Source organism: Aegilops tauschii, chromosome 1, assembly GCF_002575655.3.
Source record: "Aegilops tauschii subsp. strangulata cultivar AL8/78 chromosome 1, Aet v6.0, whole genome shotgun sequence".
In the NCBI taxonomy this organism is placed as follows: domain Eukaryota; kingdom Viridiplantae; phylum Streptophyta; class Magnoliopsida; order Poales; family Poaceae; genus Aegilops; species Aegilops tauschii.
In genome coordinates, this window is record NC_053035.3 from 303,169,344 (window position 1) to 303,192,133 (window position 22,790).

Here is a 22,790-nt window from a genome sequence, read left to right on the forward strand (position 1 = left end):
GACGGCTGCATTCACGTTAAATAGGGCTCCATCGAAATCCGTTGAGACGACGCCTTATGAACTGTGGTTTGGCTAGAAACCAAAGTTTTCGTTTCTTAAAGTTTGGGGCTGCGATGCTTATGTGAAAAAGCTTCAACCTGATAAGCTCGAACCCAAATCGGAGAAATGTGTCTTCATAGGATACCGAAAGGAAACTGTTGGGTACACCTTCTATCACAGATCCGAAGGCAAGACATTCGTTGCTAAGAATGGATCCTTTCTAGAGAAGGAGTTTCTCTCGAAAGAAGTGAGTGGGAGGAAAGTAGAACTTGATGAGGTAACTGTACCTGCTCCCTTATTGGAAGGTAGTTCATCACAGAAACCGGTTCCTGTGACACCTACACCAATTAGTGAGGAAGCTAATGATGATGATCATGAAACTTCAGATCAAGTTACTACCGAACCTCGTAGGTCAACCAGAGTAAGATCCGCACCAGAGTAGTACGGTAATCCTATTCTGGAGGTCATGTTGCTAGACCATGACGAACCTATGAACTATGAGGAAGCGATGATGAGCCCAGATTCCGCGAAATGGTTTGAGGCCATGAAATCTGAGATAGGATCCATGTATGAGAACAAAGTATGGACTTTGGTTGACTTGCCCGATGATCGGCAAGCCATAGAAAATAAATGGATCTTCAAGAGGAAGACGTACGCTGATAGTAGTGTTACTATCTACAAAGCTAGACTTGTCAAAAAAGGTTTTTTGACAAAGTTCAAGGTGTTGACTACGATGAGATTTTCTCACTCGTATCGATGTTTAAAGTCTGTCCGAATCATGTTAGCAACTGCCGCATTTTATGAAATCTGGCAAATGGATAACAAAACTGCAATCCTTAATGAACTTATTAAAGAAGAGTTGTATATGATGCAACCAGAAGGTTTTGTCAATCCTAAACGTGCTAACAAAATCTGCAAGCTCCAGCGATCCATCTATGGACTGGTGCAAGCATCTCGGAGTTGGAATATACGCTTTGATGAGTTGATTAAAGCATATAGTTTTATACAAACTTACAGTGAAGCCTGTATTTACAAGAAAGTGAGTGGGAGCACTAAAGCCTTTCTGATAAGTATATGTAAATGGCATATTGTTGATCAGAAATGATGTAGAATTTTCCGGAAAGCTTAAAGGAGTATTTGAAAGGAGTTCTTCAAAGAAAGACCTCGGTGCAGCTGCTTACATGTTGAGCATCAAGATCTATAGAGATAGATCAAGATGCTTGATAAGATTTTCAATGAGTATGTACCTTGACAAGATTTTGAATTTGTTCAAAATGGAACAGTCAAAGAAGAGTTCTTGCCTGTGCTGCAAGGTGTGAAGTTGAGTAAGACTCAAAGCCCGACCACGGCAGAAGATCGAAAGAGAATGAAAGTCATTCCCTATGTCTCAGCCATAGGTTCTATAAAGTATGACATGCTGTGTACCAGATCTATTGTATACCCTACACTGAGTTTGGCAAGGGAGTACAATAGTAATCCAGGAGTAGATCACTAGACAGCGGTCAAAGTTATCCTTAGTGGAATAAGGATATGTTTCTCGATTATGGAGGTGACAAAAGGTTCGTCGTAAAGAGTTACGTCGATGCAAGCTTTGACACTGATCCAGATGACTCTAAGTCTCAATCTGGATACATATTGAAAGTGGGAGCAATTAGCTAAAGTAGCTCCGTGCAGAGCATTGTAGACATAGAAATTTGCAAAATACATGCGGATCTGAATTTTGGCAGACCCGTTGACTAAACTTCTCTCACAAGCAAAACATGATCACACCTTAGTACTCTTTGGGTGTTAATCACATAGCGATGTGAACTAGATTACTGACTCTAGTAACCCTTTTAGTGTTGGTCAGATGGCAATGTGATCTATGGGTGTTAATCACATAGTGATGTGAACTATTGGTGTTAAATCACATGGCGATGTGAACTAGATTATTGACACTAGTGCAAGTGGGAGGCTGAAGGAAATATGCCCTAGAGGCAATAATAAAGTTATTATTTATTTCCTCATATCATGATAAATGTTTATTATTCATGCTAGAATTGTATTAACCGGAAACATAATACATGTGTGAATACATAGACAAACATAGTGTCACTAGTATGCCTCTACTTGACTAGCTCGTTAATCGAAGATGGTTGAGTTTCCTAGCTATGGACATGAGTTGTCATTTGATTAACGGGATCACATCATTAGGGGAATGATGTGATTGACTTGACCCATTCCACTAGCTTAGCACTTCATCGTTTAGTATGTTGCTATTGCTTTCTTCATGACTTATACATGTTCCTATGACTATGAGATTATGCAACTCCCGTTTACCGGAGGAACACTTTGTGTGCTACCAAACGTCACAACGTAACTGGGTGATTACGAAGGTGCTCCACAGGTGTCTCCGAAGGTACTTGTTGAGTTGGCGTATTTCGATATTAGGATTTGTCACTCCGATTGTCGGAGAGGTATCTCTGGGCCCACTCGGTAATGCACATCACTATAGGCCTTGCAAGTATTGTAACTAATGAGTTAGTTGCGGGATGATGTATTACGGAACGAGTAAAGATACTTGCCGGTAACGAGATTGAACTAGGTATTGAGATACCGACAATCAAATCTCGGGCAAGTAACATACCGATGACAAAGGGAACAACGTATGTTGTTATGCGGTTTGACCGATAAAGATCTACGTAGAATATGTAGGAGCCAATATGAGCATCCATGTTCTGCTATTTGTTATTGACCGGAGATGTCTCTTGGTCATGTCTACATAGTTCTCGAACCCGTAGGGTCCGCACGCTTAACGTTCGGTGACGATTTGTATTATGAGTTATGTGATTTGATGTACCGAAGGTAGTTCAGAGTCCCGGATGAGATCGGGGACATGACGAGGAGTCTCGAAATGGTTGAGACGTAAAGATCGATATATTGGACGACTATATTCGGACATCGGAAAGGTTCCGAGTGATTCGGGTATTTTTCGGAGTACCGAAGAGTTACGGGAATTCGTATTGGGCCTTAATGGGCCATACGGGAAAGGAGAGAAAGGCCTCAAAAGGTGGCCGCACCCCTCCCCATGGTCTGGTCCGAATTGGACTAGGGAGGGGGGCGCCCCCTTCCTTCCTTCTCCTTTTCCCTTCCCTTTTTCCTATTCCATGTGGGAGGAGGAATCCTACTAGGACTAGGGAGCCCTAGTAGGACTCCACACTTCTGGCGCGCCCTAGGGGCTGGCCCGCCTCCGTGTAACACCCACGATGCATATTTGGAATTTACTACTGTTTTGCCCCAAACACAATTTTAATGTTGTTAAACAGCAAAATAAAGTACACCATGTTAAACTAGGCATTTTTCTACCCCATTTACATATAAAGTTTATTAAATTCGGAGTTACGATTAAATAGTTATGAAATAAATCATTTTAACATGGCATTTGAGCAAATTAAAGCAAACAGCAATTTAAACATTTTAACATGGATGAAAGTGGCATATTATGAAGGTACATGAAAAACTGAGCATCTTTCATATATGAAGTATTTTAATCTGATGCACGGTTGTGGAGTTATTATATGCATGATGTTTAGGGGCTTTTCTGTAAATCTGCACTCTCTGGATAATTGGACAAATTCGCAGAACGGGAAAAAACATCCACTGGGCTGAAACTTGCTGGGCCAACAGTGTACAGGAGAGGGGCTAGAGGGGCTGGAGGGGGCTGCTCACCCATGGGCTTTGGCCCGGTCGGTGAAGCAGCAGGCCGCGGCAAGGGAGCTGGGCCGGCTTGAGTCAGCGCGCTGGCCCAGGCGAGAGGAGGCAGGGAACGGTCAACGCGAGGCACGGGGGAGCGGGCGCCTCGTCCTCTGCTCGTTTCCAACAGAAGCAGCAGCAGAACACGGCGATGCAGAAGACGGGCAGAGGCGTGATGCAGAGGCAGGGGACCCGCGGCGCGGCTGATCCAGGCAGTCCGAGGGTCAGGGAGGCGGTTCTCGGCGACGAGGAACTCCGGCGGTGGCAGTGCTCGATGGAGCAAAGCAGGCAGCAGCGGGATCGTGCGTGCGAAGCAGAGGACGGCGGCGGACTTGGCCCGAGCTGAGGACGACGGCGGACTCAGCGCGAGCTCCCGGCGACGGGGTGTGATGCAAGGGAGGCAGACGAGGCGGCGGGGAAAGTCGGGACTGCAAGGGCGCGAAGACGACGACAGTAACGCGGTCGGTGAGCAGGGGAGGCCATGGCGTGGGAAGCTCCTGCAGTTTCCTGGAGAGGACAGAGAGCAAATGAGAGAGGGAACCAGAGGAGGACCGGAGGACAGAGAGGAAGGGTCGACGACCTACGGGGCTCCAGCGAGGTTGGGGAGGTCCGGCGGCATGACCTGCTGCTGCTGTTGTCGCCGGCGGCGTGGACGTGCAAGGCGCCGGGGAAGCACGGGTGTGCATGGCCAGGGGTTGGAGCTCCATGGCGCGGGGATGCTGCTGCAACGCAGAGAGAGAGGGAGATGAGAAGAGCGAACCGGAGGAAGGAGAGAAAAGGAACCAGGGCGGCGCTCATCTTAGACGCCGACAATGGAGGTGCTCGGGGTCGGGGATGCAGGAGCTGCTCCTGCTGCCGGTGGCAGGGACGAGGCGGAGGAAGCGCGTGAACTCTGCTGGTCCTCGAGAAGAACAAGCGGAGGCGCGGGATAGCAGGCAGAGGAAGGAGGAAGGAGGAGGATCTCGGCTGGCCGAATCGTTGGGATCCAAAGGAGAGCGCCGGTTGCGTAGGTTCGACGATGACTGGCCGGTGGCTGAAATCGAGGAGAGGTGGGTGGATCGGGAGGGATCCCGATGAAGATGCTGAGTGGGTGGTGGTGGGGCTAGGGTGGATGGGACAAGGGGGCTAGATTTTAGGGATTGGTCTAGGGTTGGACTATTTATATAGGTAGGGGATTAGGGTAGGGGTTAATCCGGTCCGTCCGATTATAATCGGGCGGTCGTAAATAAATAGGTTAGGTAGCCCGAATAATAAAACGGAGATGTTTTATAGATGTTTGGGGATGATCCGGACCCAATGGTCATGATTGAGCGGTTCGGGTTCGGGACAGCTTCGCACGCGCACACAAGGGGGTCTGTGCACTGTACAGAGAGACTCCGGTTTAGGCAAGAGGGCAAATGAATAACAAGGTTGGTCTCGGAACGGTCAACGAAAGCAAGGGGGGACACGACAACTATGAGCGGATGCAAGTTTTAAAAACAATGACGGCAACGAGGTGCCGATGCAATGCGGATGATGCCATGATGAAATGCAACAAACAAATAAATACACACAACGATAACGAAAAAAAGGAAGGCGTCTGGAGCGTCGGTCTTGGGGCGTTACAACACTCCACCACTACAAGAGGATCTTGTCCCGAGATCTAGGATGGCACCGGAGGCAAACGAAAGAGGAACATGTAAAACAAGTTGCTTCTTTGACAAACGAGTGAAACCAAAGAACCTTGAGAGGTTGAAAACTTGAAAGAAGAATACGACAGAGTTGAACAAAATTGAGAAGACTCCGGTAGAAAAGAGAAACAAGGAACACCATGTGAACTTTGGAGTTTGCAAAGCTATGAATGACGAGAACAATGGACGAGAAGTACATGCGAGCACTCCGGTTGAAATGAGATGTACAAGGAACGATAATGATCAATTACGATAACGCTCATGTTGGAAACGAAAAGAATAGAATTTGAACTTGGCAAAATGAAAGCACTTGGATGAGACTCCGGTTAAAACTAGATAGAGAAGGAATAAGATTGATATAATTTGGGCAGCACTCCGACTGAAAGAAGAAGGAAAAACTTGATAAGATGAAAAGAACTTGAAGAGATGACACAACACTCCGGTTAAATGGATAAGCACGAAAAGAACACGATCTTCACAATTCGAGATGATGAGCGAAGAAGCAACATCACATTGCCTCCGGAAGAGAGAATAGAAGATAGATCATTGGAATAAAAGAATGTAGAAGGAAATGCCAATTTCTGCCACAAATGAGCTTGGAAAGCACCCTTCGAAGAAGGTTATAACGGAGTTGTTGGGAAATCAACAACGAAAAGAACAAGCTTGTTGTGGGCTTATGGAACACATCTCAAAATTATGAGGTGACAACCCGCCACTAACGGAAACAATTGCTTGCTTGAGATCAACGAAGAGATGAAAACTTCTCTCGCCGAGAGGATAGGAGAAAACTTGGATCATTGATAAGCACCATAATAGCAACATTCCTTAGGGAAGGCTTTAGGTGAAACATGACACAAGATAAATCCAACGAAGAGATTGGTGGATTTAAAATATCTCATTCTTGATAACAAGTGAATCATGAAACGCGAACTCAAATTGTCAAGAATGACATAACACCACCTCAAATGATAAGGTAGAACGAATTGCACTTTAGAATGCAAGATGAAGAATGTTTGGACTCCACAAAACAAAACATGTGTTGAACACCATGTTAATTTTAGAGTATAGCTTAGCGGATCTTAACTCCGAGAGAATTCTTGAAGAACAATTGAAGAATGAAAAGAATCCTTGACGAACCACCATGTGAACCTCCATGAAGAACTCCGGTAATGAAAGGATGATAAAAGAAAGAGATGTTGAGAACACAAGGTGAAGCCTTGCAATGATTTAGATGGAGCTTCGCGATGAGATAATGCAGAAAACTTGGAACTCCGGAAAAGAAAGATGAACAACATATAACTGAGAAATTGATATCACTACGAACTCCGGAAGAAGGAATTAATCACTTGGAGGAAACAAGAATACGAATTACATTACACGTATCCTTCACCAATTTAGATTGATGACAAGCAACGGATTTGGCATACTACTTATTCTCGTAGAAAGGATTAAGATAGATATCGCGCAAACTTGAATAAGGTCTTGATGGAACCACCGGTGGGATTTGGAAACAACGAATGAATTAATATGATAACCAAGAAAGATAACTCTTGAATGAACCACCGTAAGAATTGGAAATGAAAGTAGCAAAGGCGCAGTTCCCCGGGAAGAATTTGAAAACGAATAAAGATACTTGACAGAATTTAGATACATGAGAACGAAGAGATCATGAACTGATTAGATGATATTTGAATGATGCACCGGTAAGATTTGGAGAATGAGATCTGAAAGCTGAGAATGAATAATTCTGAGATGATGGGCTCAGGAGAATCAAACTGAAAAGACTTCTGAAATGCTCTGCGTGGGTGAAAAGAATTCTCACAATCGAAAACAATTATGAGAGGATGGCATCAAGCTATAACCATGAATCATGAAAAGAGTGGAGCAAGATTTAAGAGAAACTCTTCTTCGGTCTTCAAATGTTGAGAATGACGATGAGAAACACCACGATGAATTGTTGAGATACTCCGGGATGAAAATTAGAAAGATTGAACCAACAATGAAAAGAGTTTGAAAGATCTTGGAGAAAGACATTTGACTGATGATAATTCATTCTTACGTCAAACTTTGCAATGAATTTGAGAATAACTCCAGAAAGAATTAGAAGAGTTAGGTAAGATCCTAGGAAAAAACCTGTGGGTTAGGGCCCACTCAAAAGATACACCGTTGAATGATTAAAAGAAAGATTGTGCCGGTTGAATTAAATGGCTCAAAAGAGATAACAACCTCGAGATAGCTTGAACGGATTGGGAATGGAAATGCGAATCTTGTGAGATATCTTCAGCACTCCAGATAACATGAATAGCAAGAGGTGGATGATTAAGAGATGCACCGACATGAGAAAGCATTTGAAACGAGGAAAAGAATACGATCAACACTGAAAGCTTGACTTGAGTCCACCGGAGAAGAAAAAGAACGAAGAATAATAAACTTGAAGCTCTGTTAGTAGCTTCATGGGAAATCACCGGATAAGAACATTGACGGAAAAGGATGGAGAGGCTTCCCATCAATAAAAGGATACATGATTGAGAAATCTGAGTCCTTAAAGAAAGAGGGTGGGAGGGCGGGAAAACAAAGGCAACTTGGGGCAGATGGAATATACACCGTTGAGAAAACTTATAATTGATCTTGCGGATGGGAAGAATGATGGGATCATCTCGAAGAGAAACGCACCGGTTGGAAATAGAATTAAGATGGCAATCTCGATGATCAAGAAGGATTAGTATTCACATAGCAATATGAGAACACCGTTTAGGAAAGGTATGGATTCAACATTTGACTTCGAAGCAACTCGAATACCACAAATAAAACAAAACAAAGGATTTGGCTTGCAGAATAAGCCGGAACAAATACATATGATAGAGATTTACCCAATCCCATATCCTGCATCTGTCGGAAAGATATTCTAAGAGCTACTTGAATTCCCACTTATAAACTCCCGAAACTTTCTGGTTTGCAATCTGGTGTTGGGGATACAGGGGACACAAAATATATCACCCAAACTAGCAATCCCTAGATCCAGCTGTATCCATCCGTCAACACATAACCAAGAAACCTTCAGAAATCGTTTACCTCAACCTTCAAAAAGCATCCATTATACGAGTTATGGCAATACTCCCGAACTCCCGCCCTAGTACTGGGTGGCGTCGAGGTGATCTCACCAACAACTACATAAAAGAGATTTTCGATGTCGGCGAAACTCAGGTATTCCAGAACTGCAACGATAAAATTGTGACGACAACACCTCGGAGCTCAACTCCCCGGGACACTGCCACAACCCCTAAATGTCAGGAGGCACCAAGAACAATGTTCTCGTCACAAAACCGTCGGAACGATTCCAAGATACCCGCGTGATCCTAAATTTTTTTTTAGTGAAATTTGAGGAGAGGAGAGTCAAAACTTCTACGTCAGGGGGCCTCACCAGAGCGACGAAGGGACTGAGGAGTAAAAAGAATCCTACTCTCCGATATATATAATCCTAAGACTCAAAACATATTTTTCTAGACTCAACAACGCCAGCGATTCGATCAAGCAGGGGGCTCCTAAGTTGGGGATGGCTCTGATTACCAACTTGTAACACCCATGATGCATATTTGGAATTTACTACTGTTCTTCCCCAAACACAATTTTAATGTTGTTAAACAGCAAAATAAAGCACACCATGTTAAACTAGGCATTTTTCTACCCCATTTACATATAAAGTTTATTAAAGTCGGAGTTACGGTTAAATAGTTATGAAATAAATCATTTTAACATGGCATTTGAGCAAATTAAAGCAAACATCAATTTAAACATTTTAACATGGATGAAAGTGGCATATTATGAAGGTACATGAAAAACTGAGCATCTTTCATATATGAAGTAGTTTTTATCCGATGCACGGTTGTGGAGTTATTATATGCATGATGTTTAGGGGATTTTCTGTAAACCGCACTCTCTGGATAATTGGACAAATTCGTAGAACGGGAAAAAAAACATCCACTAGGCTGAAACTTGCTGGGCCAACAGTGTACAGGAGAGGGGCTAGAGGGGCTGGAGGGGGCTGCTCACCCATGGGCTTCGGCCCGGTCGGTGAAGCAGCAGGCCGCGGCAAGGGAGCTGGGCCGGCTTGAGTCAGCGCGCTGGCCCAGGCGAGAGGAGGCAGGGCGCGGTTAACGCGAGGCACATGGGAGCGGGCGCCTCGTCCTGTGCTCGTTTCCAATAGAAGCAGCAGCAGAACACGGCGATGCAGAAGACGGGCAGAGGCGCGATGCAGAGGCAGGGGACCCGCGGCGCGGCGGATCCGGGCAGTCCGAGGGTCGGGGAGGCGGTTCCCTGCGACGAGGAACTCCAGCGGTGGCACTGCTCGATGGAGCGAAGCAGGCAGCAGCGGGATCGTGCGTGCGAAGCAGAGGACGGCGGCGGACTTGGCCCGAGCTGAGGACGACGGCGGACTCAGCGCGAGCTCCCGGCGATGGGGTGTGATGCAGGGGAGGCAGACGAGGCGGCGGGGAAAGCCAGGACTGCAAGGGCGCGAAGACGACGACAGCAACACGGTCGGCGAGCAGGGGAGGCCATGGCGCGGGAAGCTCCTGCAGTTTCCTGGAGAGGACAGAGAGCAAATGAGAGAGGGTACCAGAGGAGGACCGGAGGACAGAGAGGAAGGGTCGACGACCTGCGGGGCTCCAGCGAGGTTGGGGAGGTACGGTGGCATGACCTGTTGCTGTTGTCGCCGGCGGCGTGGACGTGCAAGGTGCCGGGGAAGCACGGGTGTTCATGGCCAGGGGTTGGAGCTCCATGGCGCGGGATGCTGCTGCAACGCAGAGAGAGAGGGAGATGAGAAGAGCGAACCGGAGGAAAGAGAGAAAAGGAACCAGGGCGGCGCTCATCTTAGAGGCCGACGGTGGAGGTGCTCGGGGTCGGGGATGCAGGAGCTGCTGCTGCTGCCGGTGCCAGGGACAAGGCGGAGGAAGCGCGTGAGCTCTGCTGATCCTCGAGAAGAACAAGCGGAGGCGCGGGATAGCAGGCAGAGGAAGGAGGAGGCTCTCGGCTGGCCGAATCGTGGGGATCCAAAGGAGAGCGCCGGTTGCGTAGGTTCGACGATGACTGGCCGGTGGCTGAAATCGAGGAGAGGAGGGTGGATCGGGAGGGATCCCGATGAAGATGCTGAGTGGGTGGTGGTGGGGCTAGGGTGGATGGGACAAGGGGGCTAGATTTTAGGGATTGGTCTAGGGTTGGACTATTTATATAGGTAGGGGATTAGGGTAGGGGTTAATCCGGTCCGTCCGATTATAATCGGGCGGTCATAAATAAATAGGTTAGGTAGTCCAAATAATAAAACAGAGATGTTTTATAGATGTTTGGGGATGATCCGGACCCAATGGTCATGATTGAGCGGTTCGGGTTCGGGACAGCTTCGCACGCGCACACAAGGGGGTCTGTGCACTGTACAGAGAGACTCCGGTTTAGGCAAGAGGGCAAACGAATAACAAGGTTGGTCTCGGAACGGTCAACGAAATCAAGGGGGGACACGGCAACTACGAGCGGATGCAAGTTTTAAAAACAATGACGGCAACGAGGTGCCGATGCAATGCGGATGATGCCATGATGAAATGAAACAAACAAATAAATACACACAACGATAACGAAAAACAAGGAAGGCGTCTGGAGCGTCGGTCTTGGGGCGTTACACTCCCCTCCTCCATCCTTTATATACGGGGACAGGGGGCACCTCTAGACACTAGTTGATCTGTTGATCTCTCCCAGCCGTGTGCGGTGCCCCCCTCCACCATATTCCACCTCGGTCATATCGTAGCGGTGCTTAGGCGAAGCCCTGCGTCGGTAGGAACATCATCACCGTCATCACGCCGTCGTGCTGACGGAACTCTCCCGTGAAGCTCTGCTGGATCGGAGTTCGCGGGACGTCATCGAGCTGAACGTGTGCTGAACTCGGAGGTGCCGTACGTTCGGTACTTGGATCGGTCGGATCGTGAAGACGTACGACTACATCAACCGCGTTGTGCTAACGCTTCCGCTTTTGGTCTACGAGGGTACGTGGACACACTCTCCCCTCTCATTGCTATGCTCACCATGATCCTGCGTGTGCGTAGGAATTTTTTTGAAATTACTACGTTCCCCAACAGGGTCAACTTCAGGGGCGAAGGTATGCTTACGGATTGGAGGGATCAGGCTGGTCACTTTATAATGCGACGTTGAATCCTTTGATTTTCCACGTCGTAACCCGGCTGATACTTGGTGAGATCCGTGTCATCAGCAATCAGGGTGGCCACAGGGCGTATTTCCTTCATACAAGTGGTGAAGTCCTCCTGTTCAAATGATGTGCCATCCTCCTTAAGGCTTGGATATCCAATGGCGATGTCGGCCGGGTCTAACTCCGGTAGCCACGCCTTGGCCCGGCTTAAAGCAGCTACGGCTCCGGCTCTTGCAGATGAGCGCCTTCATTCATTGAACCGCAGGGGCAGCACAGAAAGCCGCTTTAGCACATCCACTAAGAGTGTGGGGACTTCGTTTGACAGGGCAACTGCGGCCAAGGCACGCTGAGATCCAGTGTAAAGTTGTTCCACGAGCGTGTAAACCGCCATCAGCTTCACCAGCATGTCCTGGTTAAGGTTGGAGCTCCTAGGGACTGCATAGCAATATCAGGTGAGTTAATCACAATTCCTATGATCATTAGAAAGATTCAATATTTGACACTTGCAGGGCGACTTACCAAAGATTGCTGAGACCATCTGAGATACATGGTGTTTTAAGCCGGATAGTTCAGTGGTCACCTCTTCAAGAGCCTTTTCTGTTGTTTCGGCTCGTTGGGTTAAGGCAATTTTTTCTTCAGCCCAGGCCTTCTTCTCAACATCAAATTCAGATTTCAACTTCTCTTGCTCAGCCACACTGAATTCAAATTTGGAATTGGCCTTTTGGGTTTCAATCTCCTGAGCATCCAAATGATTCTTTAAATCATGAAGTGCTGATTGAAGTTGAGTAGTGGTGGCCTACACAAATACCGGGTCACAAATCATGAATATTAGCATACAATCTTAAGTCCCAAGCCTTGTTGCAAGCAATAACACTAGGCACTTGGGGGCTAATGTCTAACGAAGGTTTTATCTAAGTGGCGGTTCATTAGATTAAGTCCCAAGCACTTTGCAAGCAAGAGTACTTGGCACTTGGGGGCTAATGCATATTGCTGTTAAATCTACACAAGGACTATTTTGTACAAGCATGCGAAGGACCAGCTCATTCATATTGGTTAAACCGGCCCTTGGGGGCTACGGGTTAAGCCAGATTTTTTACAGGTTTGACCAAAAGATATTATTAATGCTTATACGTCTGTTCTAAGTCTACAACATATTCATCATAAGCACTAGACTTGGGGGCTGGCATAGTAAGGATAATTCAGTGAAGGGAAAGAGTTTATACCTCAAATTTCTGGTGTAATTGCTTCACCATATCAACTTCGAGGTCACGGCTGCTGTGCACTTGGCTAAGATATCCAGAAAAAATTTCCCCAATGCTCATGTGAGTGTAATCAGCAACGTCAAATCTGACCTTACGACGTTCCAGGTGCTCTTCTTTGGCAGAACAATTGGCTAACACGGTAGGTCTCCCCGGATCAGTGTAGCCAGTCTTGGTGATTACAACATCAGCATCTTGTGGATCGTCTGTCTTCGCCGAGCTAGAGACTTCAAGGTTTTCAGAGCCATCGGTGGTTTGATCGGCAGGCGGGTCAGTAGTTGATGTTGGCGTGTTATGCGCCGGTTCAAGCGACTGCTCGGGAACAGAGGCCTCAGGAGTGGCCATCTGAGTTCCGACTCTTTGAAAGATGGCTCTTCGGCCAGCTGGCTCTTCTTCACCTTCTTGCTGGGCTTCGCTTTTCCGCTGCATAAAGATCAAAATGTCAGTACAAATATAAAAATTGAAATGAATATAGGATAAGCAAATTATCATTACCCTGGAGCGGTCTTAAAAGCCGGCATGTTGGATTGGAGCGAGTCGCTGGAGGAAGGCGAACTGTCCTGATAATTTGAGTCAGAAGAGTTGAGTGGTTGACGAGTGAGACCCGCCAAAGGATAAAAAGGAGTTAAGTTGGAGGTGACCTCGTTCCGACGCTTCCTTGGTGTATTTGGTAAGCCGGAGGAGAGTTCTGCATCCTTGCTGGTCCGGGTCTGCCTCCGGCTCTCATGAATCTGTCGCTTCAAAAGAAATTGAGGATCTTGATAAGCTAAAGGATGTGAAAATCTTACTTTCCGGGTTACTCATTGGATTTTCTGTCTTGGCAAAGGCTCGGAGTCGGAGGAAATAATAGTTACGTCTTCATCCACTCCGTGACACGTTCGTGTGTCCTCCTGATGATAATCAGTGTCAATAAGGTGGTTAAAAAAGGAGCCTAGAGAGTCAAGGGCTACCTCCGACTCAGAGGTATCTTCTAGTCGAAGCAAGTCTGAAGCGTTGCTCTTGTTTCCTTTCTTTTGGACGGCGGCTTTCCTGGCGGCTCTCTTGGCCTTCCTGGCTCTCTTTGCAGCTTCATGATCATATTTTGCTTTCCAAAATTTGTCATTAGCCTGTGAAAATCGGCAAAAGTCTGAGTAAAGACAAAATGTCACGGCTGAAGGTAAAAATGCTCAATTTAGTGGCTTACCGCTGGAGCCGGGTTAGCTTTGCAGAAAGGGCTTAAGCCCACCTTGCCACAGTCTGCTAGGCTTTCGTTCAAAAGTGACTTTTTCATATTATCAATGACGGCGTCAGGTAAATTGTCAGGGTTGTGCCGCAAAGGATTATTCTTCTCGCCTGTGTAGGTGCACATCAAACCAGAACGGCGGCTCAATGGGATGATCCACCAAGCAAGCCAAACCTGGACCAAGTCGATACCATTTAAACCATTCCTCAAAAGAGCCTTCACTTTAACCATGGTAGGGGCGAGCTTCTGGCGTTCAGCAGCGGATAACTTGTCTGGTAGAGGATGATTAGACTCGAGGCGCAGGGTGCAAAAGCCGGGCAGAGGGTTGTCATCAGCCGGAGAAGTGTCTTGACAATAGAACCAAGTTTGGTTCCAGTCTTTGGGGTGACTTGGTGGATTTGCATAAGGGAAAATGGCATCTCTCCGTCTTTGGATTGAGACCCCACCAAGTTCCAAGCTAGGCCCGTTGGCACGTTCATTCTGGCGGTTCAAATAAAATAACTCTCCGAAGAGCAGCAAGCTGGGTCCTTCTCCAAGATACACCTCACAAAACACTTGAAAGTTGCAAATATTAGACACGGAGTTGGGTCCGATGTCTCGAGGACGAAGGTCAAAGAAGTGTAAGACATCTCTAAAAAACTTTGAGCCGGGTGGGGAAAAGCCCCGGTTCATGTGATCAATAAAGACGATGACTTCCCCCTCTTTGGGTTGAGGCTTTTCCTCGGTTGGATCAGGTGCACGGCAGGACATGATTTCCTTCTTTGGCAGATAGCCAGTCTTCACATAATCGTCAAATGTGCTATCTGTGACGATGGACTTGACCCAATTGCATGTAGTGGGTGTTTTGGGCGGCATTATGAAGACAAAGGCCTAACAAAGAGTAAAATTGCCGGTTCAAACTTAAGCCGGAGAGGAAAAGTATCACAGTGCATATTCAAGATGGCGGCTTACAAAGGGGCCTAATGGTATATGGCTAAATTATGTCAGATTACAAAAACCGCCATGAGCGGTGCAAATTATTTAAGCCGCCATGATAAGTCAGATGATGTCTGTTGAGCATTTCAAGTTAAGTCGGCAGTTTGAGCCGCCATGGCTAGGTGGATCTAACAAAAGCAGTTTTTTCCGAAGTCTTACATAAACAAGTTTCACAGGCTGCAGCTATTATTTTGGATCAACGGCTGTTCAGGAAAATAAAAATAAATCTAGACATAAAAACCAGTACAGATGAGTTCATGAGCTTTCACAAGATTTTCCTTTCAGGAAAGGGGATCTACTGATATCAAAAGTGGAAATACAACAACTACCACATTGGTGTAGCACCATTTACAGATCAAAAAAGTTCACGGTACAGCCTGGAAGATGAACTACGATGAACTACGAAGAACACAAGAGAAACTTGCAAACCCTAATGCGTATCTGAGGTATGGAAAGACCGAAACTTATAGCTGCAGATCTACTGCGGAGGGTCGCCGTTCTCTGGATCGATTCAGGTTGATGCAGCGGCCGAGGTTGAGGAAGACGAGGTGCTCTGCGGCGGCGGCGGAGCTCGAGCGGCAGAAGGGTTGCGAGAGGAAGAAGACGTTGGAAAGGGGAAGAATGAGGAAATACCGGTCGTGCCTATTTATAAGGAAAGACTCTTAAGTGGGCGTGAAAAACGAGGAGGCCGAAAAATGGTTATCCAGCTACCAGAATGCTTCGATTCTCGAGATGGTCATTAAGATAAGGTTCCATTGAGATACGTTGGATAAAGTGTGCAGTAATGGCAGATGACGTCATGGCGGATTATCGTAAATCCAGAAGATGACGTCACGGCGGGTTACAAATTCTCGCACAATGAAGAGCAGAAGATTTTCTATAAGTGTTGAAGATTGACATGAACCAGTTCTAATCAATCTGGGGCCTAATGTTGCGGATATAACTATTGGGTATGACCCGCCCAGCAGGGGCCGGGTTATACCTATGGCGATTCATGAAGCCCAAGACAGCTCTGGAAGATGGCGGTTTAGATAAGGTCCCAAAGCCCAAAGGCGACTTAAGGCCCGTAGAGATAAACCGCCATATGTACATAACTTGTCTTGTAATGCAGGGATAGTTAGAAACCGAGCCGGACACTGTTTATGAGCCGGTCGGGATTCTGTGAGCCACTGGGCGTCGACCTCTGTATATAAAGGGCTGACCCGGCGGCGGTTCAGGGACAAGTAACAATAGATCGAAAGCTAGGTCAAGCGGATTCGCTCCCTAGTAATCGAAACATAAGCAATACCACCTCAAACTGGATTAGGCCTTTACCTTCACCGCAAGGGGCCGAACCAGTATAAACCTCTTGTCCTTTGTCCCATTTTAACCCTTTAAGCTTCCTAGTTGTGATGGCTCCACGCTTAAGTCCTTTCACTAGGACATCTGCCGTGACAGTTCCACGACAGCATCCCAAGTTAATATTTCAAGAAGTCTCAAGCATCTAAGCTTGGGGATGCCCCGATTGGCATCCCACCTTTCTTCTTCAACAACTATTGGTTAGTATCGGTTGAGCCTAATTTTTGCTTCTTCACATGATATGTGCTATCCTTGCCGTGTCATTTTATTTTGTTTTGCTTGCTGTTTGAATAAAACATTAAGATTTGAAATACTTAAATGAGAGAGAGTCCTCACATAGCTAAATGATTATTTGACTACTCATTGATCTTCACTTATATCTTTTTGGAGTAGTTTGTCATTTACTCACGTGCTTCACTTATATCCTATGAGTAAATGGTTGAATTATTTGAATATCATAAATATGAAATTATACATGTTTCATATGCTTAGTCTATGGGAAGTAATGACTTCACATCTAAGGAGTATAGGTGGTAAATTTATTGAAAGTTAGCAAACATAGTTTTGGTCACTTGAACAATTCATGAAAGAATATTGAAGGAAGAGAGATTTCACATATAAATATACTATCTCAGACGTCTTCTATGATTGTGATCCCCATTAATTATTTTCAAACTTGATCAAATTAGTTGAAGTTGGACAAGGAAGACAACATAATGAGTTATGCTTGGGTATATTTGTATAGAAGTTATATTGTTATTGATCCTCCAACATGTGGTGCTTGTTTTTTAGAATCTTTTGCTGGCCAAAATTTTTGTACTAAGCGGGAATACTGCTTGTGCAACCAAAATCGTTGAACCAAGTTTCTTCCATCAGTGTCCACCATATCTACCTATATGCGGTATTTACCTGCCATTCCATGTAAATTTGCATGTGCCAAACTCTAAACCTTCAAATAATAATCTGTTTTGTATGCCCGAATTGCTCATGTAGCGACTAGGGGCTGCCAGTATCTTCCATGCTAGGTGGGTTACTCTCACGGTGAGTGGACTCCGCTCATCATTCACGAGAAAATGGCTGGTAATTGGGATGCCCAGTCCTATGATCAAAAGATCAAAAACAAAATCGCAAATAAATTAAACAAAACTCTCCCAGGATTGTTGATAGTTGGACGGTACCCGTTGTTTCGGACCAGCCGTGGAATGTGATTGTTGGTGGAGGGGGAGTAAAATCTTTACCTTTCTGCTTGGGAACCACCTAATAATTTATCTAGTATGGAAGATATTGGGAACTCTTGGTTGTTATGTTGACAATGAAAGCATATCTCTCAAAATTATTTTCATCTCTGTTTTAAAAGCTTCAAGCCCTGGCACCTCTGCAAATCCCTGCTTCCCTCTGCGAAGGGTCTATCTTTTACTTTTATGCAAGAGTCGGTAGTATTCCTTCTCATTCTAACCTACTCTTTAGTTGGCAAGCATCATGTGATGGGGAAAGATCTAAGCATATATGGCCATTCAAATATATTTGATCATGAGTTATTATTGTTGACAATTATCTATATGATAAATAAGTTGGGAGACGAAACATTAAGCCCCTATCTTTCTCTGTGTTCAATGGATGCTATTTGTTCTAAAAATATGCTTTGAGTGGTAGCAATCATGGAAGACTATATGATAGTTGAGTATGTGGGATTTTCTAAATCAAATCTCTTACATAGACCCTTCCTGAAAATAAGATGAATTGCAACTGTTTGATGACCGAGAACATAGTTTGTTAGTTTTCAAGAAAGTTTATGGTCTATGCTTTAACATGTGAATAGCTTGTTACTTGATCATGAGAAGTTTTATGAGATGAGTTACTGTTATGATATATAATGATGGTAGAAAAAGTGATTGAAATTACCATTGATCAAACTTCTGCACTTGTAGCATTCCACATCAAAAATTCTATTTTTATCATTTACCTACTCGAGGACGAGCAGGAATTAAGCTTGGGGATGCTTGATACGTCTCCAACGTATCTATAATTTTTTATTGTTCCATGCTATTATATTATCTATCTTGGAAGTTTTATATGCATTTATATGCTATTTTATATGAGTTTTGGGACTAACCTATTAACCTAGAGCCTAGTGCCAGTTTTTGTTTTTCCTTGTTTTTGAGTTTCGCAGAAAAGGAATATCAAACGGAGTCCAATTGAGCTAAAAACTTATGGTGATTTTTTATGGACCGGAAGAAGCCCCCGAAGCAAAAGAGTTGGGCCAGAAGAGCCACAAGGCCTCCACAAGGGTGTAGGGCGTGCCTTTCGTCCTTGTGAGCCCCTCATGGATCCCCTTGACATGAAACCGACGCAAAATTTCCTATAAATACAGAAGTCCCCGAAATGAAACCTAGATCGGGAGTTCCGCCGCCGCAAGCCTTTGAAGCCACCAAAAACCAATCGGGGCCCTGTTCTGGCACCCTGCCGGAGGGGGAATCATCAACGATGGCCATCTTCATCATCCCGGCGCTCTCCATGACAAGGAGGGAGTACTAGTAGCTATGTGTTTGATCTCTCTCTCTCTCGTGTTCTTGATTTGGCACGATCTTGATGTACCGTGAGCTTTGCTATAATAGTTGGAAGTTATGATGTTTCTCCCCCACTACCTTCTTGTAATGGATTGAGTTTTCCCTTTGAAGTTATCTTATCGGATTGAGTCTTTAAGGATTTGAGAACACTTGATGTATGTCTTGCATGTGCTTATGTCTGGTGACAATGGGATATTCACGTGATCCACTTGATGTATGTTTTGGTGATCAACTTGTGGGTTCTATGACCTTGTGAACTTATTCATAGGGGTTGGCACACGTTTACGTCTTGACTCTCCGGTAGAAACTTTGGGGCACCCTTTGAAGTTCTTTGTGTTGGTTTGAATAGATGAATCTGAGATTGCGTGATGCATATCGTATAATGAAACCCGCGGATACTTGTGGTGACATTGGAGTATCTAGGTGACATTAGGGTTTTGGTTGATGTGTGTCTTAAGGTGTTATTTTAGTACGAACTCTAGGGCTATTTGTGACACTTATAGTAATAGCCTAATAGATCGATGAGAAAGAATAACTTTGAGATTGTTTCATACCCTACAATAATCTCTTCGTTTGTTCTCTGCTATTAGTGACTTTGGAGTGACTCTTTGTTGCACATTGAGGGATTGTTATGTGATCTAATTATGTTATCATTGTTGAGAGAACTTGCACTAGTGAAAGTATGAACCCTAGGCCTTGTTTCGAACCATTGCAATACCATTTTCGCTCACTTTTGTTACTTGCTACCTTGCTGTTTTTATATTTTCAGATTACGAAAACATGTATCTACCATCCATATTGCACTTGTATCACCATCTCTTCACCGAACTAGTGCACCTATACAATTTACCATTGTATTGGGTGTGTTGGGGACACATGAGACTCTTTGTTATTTGGTTGCAGGGTTGTTTGAGAGGGACCATCTTCATCCTATGCCTCCCATGGATTGATAAACCTTAGGTCATCCACTTGAGGGAAATTTGCTACTGTCCTACAAAAATCTGCGCTTGGAGGCCCAACACGAATCTACAAGAAGAAGGTTGCGTAGTAGACATCATAGTACTAGTATGCTTCTGGCCATCTAACACCGAATGAACTGCTGCATGTCCACCGCGTGCGGCAGGGAGAGCGTCTAGCAAAAGCTTCTCCTAGTCCTGCGAGCCACCACGCTCATGGGCGAGGGAGAGGGTGTTGTAATCAAGCTTCTCATTGTTGTACGAGTTGACACGACACATCAAAGTAGTGCACTCGATATATTTCAATAATTTGCGTTTACCGATGCATTAATTACAACGCATGCATGCATGCATGCCGTGACTTTCCTTTTGATACTTTCATGTGTTGATTTAATGCACCTTGAAGTAGTATGAATATGTGATAGTAAAACTTTCTAATGCCCTGGCCCAAAAGCGAGAGATGGTGGTGCACAAGGAGGGCAAGATCATGCCGACGGAACAGGACCCGGCGATGGAGGTCTCTATGGACCTCACCTTGCTCCACTGCCCCTTGTGCCTCCTCCCCTTGAATCCTCCAGTGTACGAGGTTCGAATACACCTCGTCCGTTTGGCTGATCGAACAGGGTGCATGTTTCTTGATTGATGTGTTGTTTGTTTGATTTGTGCAGTGCAAGGGAGGGCACATAGCCTGCGCGGACTGCCGCGGCGAGCGCCCCAGGAACCAGCGGCAGGGCCAGAAGTGCGAGCGCGGCGGCGGCTTCGACGTGGGCAACATGGTGATGGACACCATCCTCTCCTCGGTGAGGGTGGAGTGCGTGCATGAAGGCTGTAGGCTCAGTGTCACTTACCACAAGCTCGCCGATCACCAGAGTGTGTGTCCGCTTGCGCCTGGCAAATGCCATGTGCCCGTCTGTGGCTACTAAGGCCCGCCGCCGACGCTCCCACACCACATCAGCACTGTGCATCCCATGCCCGCGCACAGGATCCAATATGGCAAGGTGCTCCAGCTGCAAGTGCTGGTGTCGGAGCCGCGACGCTTGCTGTTCGCGGAGGAGGACGGTCGCGCATTTTTCATGCTCGACGGCGTGCTCGACATCGGTGCGCCTATCATTGTGTCGGTCGTCTGCTTCAGAGCGGGGGTGTCCCCATCACCGCACTATGCGGCCAAGGTGTGGGCGAACGACCCGCCGGGGGAGCCCAAAGGCAAGACCGACACCGTCAAGGTGGAGATCGAGGTGACAAGCAGCAAGGAGCCCCTCGCCATCGCCATGTAGGAGCTGACCTTCTTCACAGTGCCGCCCAAGCTGCTGGCCGAGGCTGGGTTGTCGAGGACGGTGTCCCTCCACATTCAGATTGACAAGCTCACCTCCTAAATGATTCTATAATTGCCTTCTATTAATCTTAGTAATATGCTAACGTAGGGTTTAGCTCAGTCTACTTTAGCTTAAGAGATGGTGGATTTTCATGGTGATGCAGCAATTACTTCAACATTAGATAAGCAGTTAAAGTAACTTCCAACAGTCGAAGGGATATTTTGTCTATTGGATATAAAGATCCTTTGAATAAGGACTATAAGGTGCTTATATTCTTGTTTGTTGAGGAAGTGTTGCATACTTCTGCGAGTTGATGCGACACATCAAAGAAGTACTACTAGTAGTACTCACCCAACTGCGCACCAGGCAGACCAAGCTCGTGTCGTGTGGGTGTCGTGTGTGGCCCGCACATTAACCAAAACCTCACGCCTCTAGCTGAGGCTCCGCATTTTAAACTTCTCAATCTCAAGGCCAAGGAGTAACATGAACCTATGATAGAGCTAATCGGATGGTTGAGACCACTAAAATTCGTAGCTACAGATGCGTGTGTGAGAGAGTACAATTGCATGCGTGCACATATTCTCTTCGTGTACAATGTACTAAGCGCATAGTGAAATTGTATGTGGGTGGCATTAACCTAGAGAGCTAGATATGGTGCATGCGAGAAGTCCTGAGAGACTATGTGTGTGCGTGGGAAAGAGGGAGAGAGATGATATGTGTCGATGTAATGCGTGTGAAAAAAGACTATTCAATAACTCGCCATGAGGCTATTCCTGGTGAATGCCCCAATAACCGTAAGATATGTATCCGACGGTGTCGGTTATTGCACATTCACAGCAGTAGAAAAAGAAGTGTCGTGGCATAATACAAAATTGCCACACCACGCGACTCCCCTACCCATGAAACTGCCACTCGAGCGTTCGCAACTGCCATGTTCTGCTCCTATGTGTTATCTTCATTTTTTAAGGGATCTACAATAAAAGGCCGGGCTTTTGGCATGCAGTAGGCGGGGGAGCTTGGCCTGTCGGTTTGCTACTGCTCACATGCGGTCGAACATAGGTGATGTACCAAGCCGATGCACATCGCTTGGGTGAGCGGCGGGCCGAACATACCGTCTGTTCATGCTAAGCGGTGGGCCGGACCGACCGTGTGTTTGTGCTACTGCTTACATGCGGTCGCACGTGTCAGTGAGACACCAAACCAATGTGCGTCCCATCGGTGAGCGACGGGCCGGACCGACCGTGTGTTGGGGTGACGCCAGCGCGATGGGTTGTAAGTTTACCGCCTAACTTAATTTGTAAAGGATAACACTTGCTTTGCCTCCTTAACGAGATCGGTCCCAAGAAATCCTCATTCCATATGTTTCTCGGACGCGTACGTGGGCCCGCGTTCTCAGAGGCCATCGTGGCAGAGCCAGACGCCCGCAACCTCTCGGAGCAAAAAATGAGTAGCTCGCTCCTGGCTATTTCTATAATCAGTTTAGAAATTCTCAATTTAATGTGTGACGCGATATTAGCCGTTCATTGATG

At 46.0% G+C, this 22,790-nt stretch overlaps 1 pseudogene; it reads left to right on the forward strand.

The window, feature by feature from the left end:
• The first annotated feature begins 20,408 nt into the window (after window positions 1-20,408).
• On the forward strand, window positions 20,409-21,321 carry LOC141027550 (uncharacterized; annotated as a pseudogene).
• The last annotated feature ends 1,469 nt before the right edge of the window (window positions 21,322-22,790 follow it).